Source organism: Coregonus lavaretus, assembly GCF_964263955.1.
Source record: "Coregonus lavaretus genome assembly, contig: HAP1_SCAFFOLD_643, whole genome shotgun sequence".
Lineage (NCBI taxonomy): Eukaryota > Metazoa > Chordata > Actinopteri > Salmoniformes > Salmonidae > Coregonus > Coregonus lavaretus.
The window spans coordinates 184,087-190,086 of record NW_028164093.1 but is presented as its reverse complement, the minus strand read 5'-3'; the positions used below and the strand labels follow the sequence as shown (position 1 = coordinate 190,086).

Below are 6,000 nucleotides of genomic sequence, written 5' to 3'. Positions count from 1 at the left end.
AAGTGAAGAGTATCAAAATGTGTTAAGTGGTTAACTGAAGAAAAAAAATATATATATATAATACTAAACTGTGCATGTTGGAAATTACTACTAGGTTTGTTTTGTTAGTGAATTGACAGCTCCTGTCCTATTTTATAAAAGGGAAGATGTTATGGGTGGAAGATGGCACAATGATGCCATCTGTTGGTAAATGTTAATTACTGCAACTCCAGTGTTTTACCGGTGGACTTGAGATACCCGGATGATTGCAATATACTGAACAAGACTGGTGACTCGCATCAATGCCTCTGTCTCGTCATTTAACATTCAAACAGTTATGTTAGCTAGCTAGCTAATGTTAGCTAATTTACTTGTAGTTACATCAGAATAGGGCTGGGCAATCTTACCCCAACATTGTCATCATGATACGAATAGGAGCGCAGCAGATGGCCAGGGGACTGTGCCAAATAATGGGACGTGAAATCTCAAAGGGACATTTCAACGCCAACATCAGACAACAAATGACTTCAAGAGGGTCTCTCCAGCATCCCTGGTCCTCTGTCAACAGTGTCCGAACCATGGCGGTGGGTCCAGAAACACAGCCACTGAATATTTAGCTAGCTACAAACAGCCATAACAGTAGTATAGCCTACTGTCAAGGGCATAATGAGTGAGAACATATGAGTCACTATAGCGTACTGTCAATGTGAGTGAGACCATGTGAGTCACTATAGCCTACTGTCAATGTGAGTGAGAACATGTGAGTCACTATAGCCTACTGTCAATGTGAGTGAGACCATGTGAGTCACTATAGCCTACTGTCAATGTGAGTGAGAACATGTGAGTCACTATAGCCTACTGTCAATGTGAGTGAGAACATGTCAGTCATGATTCATACCTAAACATTTTTCATGGTTTATCTTGATCTTAACTGTTCCCTAATCCCGAACGTAACTGCCGATAGAAACAGTATTTTTTCCCACAATGTGCATTGTGAACTGTATTGTATTGTATTGTATTACGTTCTGGATGTTTCTGCCCTGTCATTCTGTTCTGTTGTCATACAGTGGGACCCCCTGTACTCAGTCAGATAATACTGTAATAAAGTATGGATGAGAGTGTAATAGTAGTGTTTGTCCACTAGGTGCTGCCCTGGCCTTTCTCCTCCCAGCCACGGGACTTCAGCCTGCCCAACTCGTCCTGGGGCTCTGACATGAGGCGTGTGTATGAGCACTATAACAACCAGTGTAAGGTAGAGACGGAGGAGGGAGAGAATAAGTGGGGTGTCTGGAGAAATCTGCCCAGCTATAACCGCTCCATCAAGTATGCCACAGGTACAGTAAGGAAGGGTTTCTTCCACAAATGGTGTGTGTGTATGTACGAAATAAATACGAAAATGCATGCACTCACTACTGCAAGTCGCTCTGGACAAGATAAATGACTAAAATGTAAAGTAAACAGTGTATGTATGTAACCTTGTCTCTCCTATCCTGGACGTAGTGTATGAGTAAGATGATGTGTGTAACCATGTGTCTCTCCTTCCAAGGTGGGGTGTATCTGAGTAAGATCATTCAGTCGAAGGCTCGTCTGTTCACGCGGAACATCAGGGAGCAGCGTTCGAGTACGACATGTTTGTCAACAAGCAGGAGCAGAAGTGTGTGTGTGTGTTCCAGGCTGGCCACCTACTGGAGGGACCCCCGGGGTGAGCTGCTTGTGTGTGTGTGTTCCAGGCTGGCCACCTACTGGAGGGACCCCCGGGGTGAGCTGCTTGTGTGTGTGTGTTCCAGGCTGGCCACCTACTGGAGGGACCCCCGGGGTGAGCTGCTTGTGTGTGTGTGTTCCAGGCTGGCCACCTACTGGAGGGACCCCCGGGGTGAGCTGCTTGTGTGTGTGTGTTCCAGGCTGGCCACCTACTGGAGGGACCCCCGGGGTGAGCTGCTTGTGTGTGTGTGTGTGTTCCAGGCTGGCCACCTACTGGAGGGACCCCCGGGGTGAGCTGCTTGTGTGTGTGTGTACATGTGTATACTGTGACAATGTTTGTCCTTGTGTGTGTGTGTATCTCTGTAAAAATGACACAATCAACTGCTAGCGTTCAAACATAATATTTAGTCAAAGTGTAACGTTGATAAATGATGTGTGTGATTCCAGGCACGTCCATGGGGGGGCAATAGCCACCATGATTGACACTGTAACAGGGACCCACGCCACCTACCTCTCTGGGCCTGTCATGACTGCCAACCTCAACATCAACTACCGCAGGTACACACACTTTCTCCCTCACTCACTCACTCGATCACTCATTCATGGCTTATTAAGCTCTAAAAATATGTTTTCATGTTATTGTGGTCATTATTATAGGGTTCTAAGTTCTAAGTGAGGTTCTAGATTTTTCCTGACCACATTTCCTGGTTATGACACATACTGTATCCCGCTTCTCCTCCCCAAAGCCCCATCCCATTGTGTAGTACAGTGCTGCTCACCTGCTCATTGGATAAGAAGGAGGGACTGAAAACCTTTGTTTCCTGTCAAGTGACCAACACGGACGGCTCCAAACTACACACAGAGGCCACAGGTACTGTCACCTCCTCCTTATGTTTTTAGACACGTGTCATTGGACTGTCAGTCAGTCTGAAGTGTTCTCTCATTCTTAGTGTGTTTCTCTCTCTCCTTCTCCCCCTCTCTCTCTCTCTCTCTCTCTCTCTCTCTCTCCCTCTCCCCCTCTCTCTTTCTCCTCCTCCCTCCCCCTCTCTCTCTCGCTCTTTCTCCTTCTCCCACTCTCTCTCTCCTTCTCCCTCTCTCAGGGCTGTTTCTGTCGATCACAATGGGACACCTATTAGGAGGATGATGGATAGGACAGCTCATCGACCAACCAGACGCTACAAACACACAACATCAGAAACAGCACTGACTGAATGTTTGGGTGTATATCAGTACCTCGGTGTGTTGAGTGCGGGAGTGTGTATGCTTGAGTGTGTGCGTGCGCGCATGCGTGTGTGTGGTTATGACTGTCAGATCTAAGGGAAAGGGGGATACCTAGTCAGTTGTACAACTGAATGCATTCAACTGAAATGTGTCTTCCGCATTTAACCCAACCCCTCTGAATCAGAGAGGTGCGGGGGGCTGCCTTAATCGACATCCACTAGTAATCTTCTTAACTCTAGCAGTTTGCCTGAGACACTTGATGCCTTGTGCTCTACAGATATTGTATATCATAGACATAACTGGCTGTGGATACTGTACCTCTCTTTCTCCACTGTTACACACTCCTGGACAAGCAGCTCCAGTCAGAGGGAAGGACATAACCTCTGCTATATTATATTTATGCCAAGGCTGCGGATAAGAATTTTCTGGAACCCTCTTCCAGACAGCTAAAGGTCCCGACACTTCTGCGTATGTGCAGGATTCTCTACTTTACGCACTGTCTCTGATCTACTCGTAAACCTCCCTTCATATTTCTCAGTCAATTGTGAATGATACATCTTCAAGTTTTACCGGTGAAACGTCCATGCAGCATCTGCATACCTGTGTTTAGTTTCAATCATAGCACACATTTTCCCTAGTGGCGCGTGTTGTTGAGTTTTGGCCACATGAGAGAAAAATTTACCCATTCGTACAATCATCCTGAAATGTCATAAGAAATGTTTTGTCTTACAGTAACGTTATGCTACGCTATTATATGTGGTTCTGTTTTGTACAATACTATCATTGTGATCTTGCAGACATTGATTCAGCTTTTATCTAACTTTATTAAACGAGCACCATTCACCAGAGTAGCTTGTTCTCTACGAGTAGAACAGAGACTGTGCGTAAAGTAGGGAATCTTGCACATGCGCAGAAGCTTCAGGACTTTTAGCCGTCGGAATGAGAGGTATAGAAAAGTTGGATCCGCAGCCACTCCGATTTAATTTTTTTGTATTTTATTTGTATCATTATTATTAATTTATTAGGCCTTTTGCAGTTGGAGATTTTCATCATTGCTCATACGTTATTATGTGACCATTATGACCTCTTGCATAAAGCCTTACCTCTTGGGTACTGTAGACGTTTCAATTTTCACTGGTCCATGTGTTATAAACAACCTTCAGACAGACTGATGTCATACAGATACCCTTTTCTCTTCACCTGTCGACCTCTCTACGAATCTACATCTCCCTCTCACCCCTTCTTTCTTCCTTCCTCTCTTCCTTCCTTCCTCTCTCTGTCACTGTCTGTCTCTCCCTCTCTCTCTTTTTCTTTATTTGTCTGTATCTTGTCTCTGGTCCCTCCCTCTTTGTGAATGATCCCCTTCCAGTAAGAAATGAATGACAGGCAGTATTACCGTAAAAACTGACACATTGTCCACATCAGAGTTCTGAGGGTTATATTAGCGTAAACCCAGGTGACCACATAGTCTTAAACAGCACTCTCACTACTGAGACTGGCACTGAGGACAAAACATATACACTATGGTCCCAATCTGACCGTTTCAAAATGCTACTTTATGCGACTCTTCAGGTATCGTAGGCACCCATAACACATAGTAGGCATGGTAACGGACTGATAATAGTAGGCATGGTAACTGATATTAGTAGGCATGGTAACTAACTGATACTAGTAGGCATGGTAACTAACTGATACTAGTAGGCATGGTAACTCACTGATACTAGTAGGCATGGTAACTCACTGATATTAGTAGGCATGGTAACTAACTGATACTAGTAAGCATGGTAACTGACTGAAAATAATATGCATGGTAACTAACTGATAATACTAGGCATGATAACTGATACTAGTAGGCATGGTAACAAACTGATACTAGTAGGCATGGTAACTAACTGATACTAGTAGGTATGGTAACTAACTGATAATACTAGGCATGCTAACTGATACTAGTAGGCATGGTAACTAACTGATACTAGTAGGTATGGTAACTAACTGATACTAGTAGGCATGGTAACTAACTGATACTAGTAGGCATGGTAACTAACTGATACTAGTAGGCATGGTAACTAACTGATACTAGTAGGTATGGTAACTAACTGATACTAGTAGGCATGGTAACTAACTGATAATACTAGGCATGATAACTAACTGAAAATAATATGCATGGTAATTAACTGATACTAGTGGCCCATTTCTCTGGAGTTTCTGATGTAATTTGTGTTTCACAGGAACCCTACAGTGTCCCTCCTCATGAAAAACATGCACACAGTTTACTGGTGTGGTTTGGGAGTATTTTGTTGTGTGTGTGTGTGTGTGTGTGTGGTTAGGTGTGAAATCCCCCATCCCCCTTCCCTTAGGCCCCTCCGGTTTCTGTCCTCGTATTGGAGAGAGATGGGTGCAGAGTGTGTGTGTGTGTGTGTGGAGGACAGGGTAGGGTTAGCCTGAGACTCAGGTGTGGTCAGATGGGCTTTGAGGAGCGAGGGCGCAGTGGAACTGAGGTGGACAACTTTCCAGTCATTTCATTTGGTTAAAACCACCTAAACACACACATTGTAGGTCACCTTTAGGTGGAGTCCAGAGAATAGTATAGCTTTCTTTCACTGTGAGAGATTAGATGTTTTGTTTTACTTTTATCATAGTTTATTGCCATAATCTGTGGCCTTGGCCTATTGTCAGTCATGTATTGATCTGATTTATCTCTTTACAGATTGATGGCCTTGCTCACACAAATGCCATATCATATAGACTAAATAATAAGCAGATCACCTCACTGAGACAGTTAAGCCTATATCTCTGGTTCAGCCGAAGGAAACCGACAGTTGCTAAACCGCGCGGCTGTAATTAAAAAAGCATAGCACTGAAGCACCTTTCTTGCACAATCAAAAGCGCAACAGTCGCTCTACCACAGAGCTTCAAACGCAGAGGTCGACATTTTCACGGTCATCTTCTTGAGACCACACCAAAATGGACGGGAACACACTGTTCATCCCGGGTGAAACCTGAGTAGCCTGAACTGATTGCACAAGGAAGTTCATTGCAAAAATGAAGTTGGCTGATATTATCTTTACCTGAAGACAAGGCGGAATATGGAGAGTGACA

General features: G+C 44.3%; 1 pseudogene across 1 annotated transcript in view; it reads left to right on the top strand.

Annotated features, from left to right (window-relative positions):
• Window positions 1-522: 522 nt before the first annotated feature.
• LOC311117463 (nuclear receptor ROR-alpha B-like) overlaps window positions 523-6,000 on the top strand; it is a 32,344-nt pseudogene continuing 26,866 nt past the window's right edge. The window contains exons 1-5 of the transcript XR_014615559.1: window positions 523-563; window positions 1,124-1,313; window positions 1,526-1,681; window positions 2,128-2,238; window positions 2,427-2,551. The product of XR_014615559.1 is annotated as a nuclear receptor ROR-alpha B-like (transcript). The remainder of the gene's footprint in view (window positions 564-1,123; window positions 1,314-1,525; window positions 1,682-2,127; window positions 2,239-2,426; window positions 2,552-6,000) is intronic.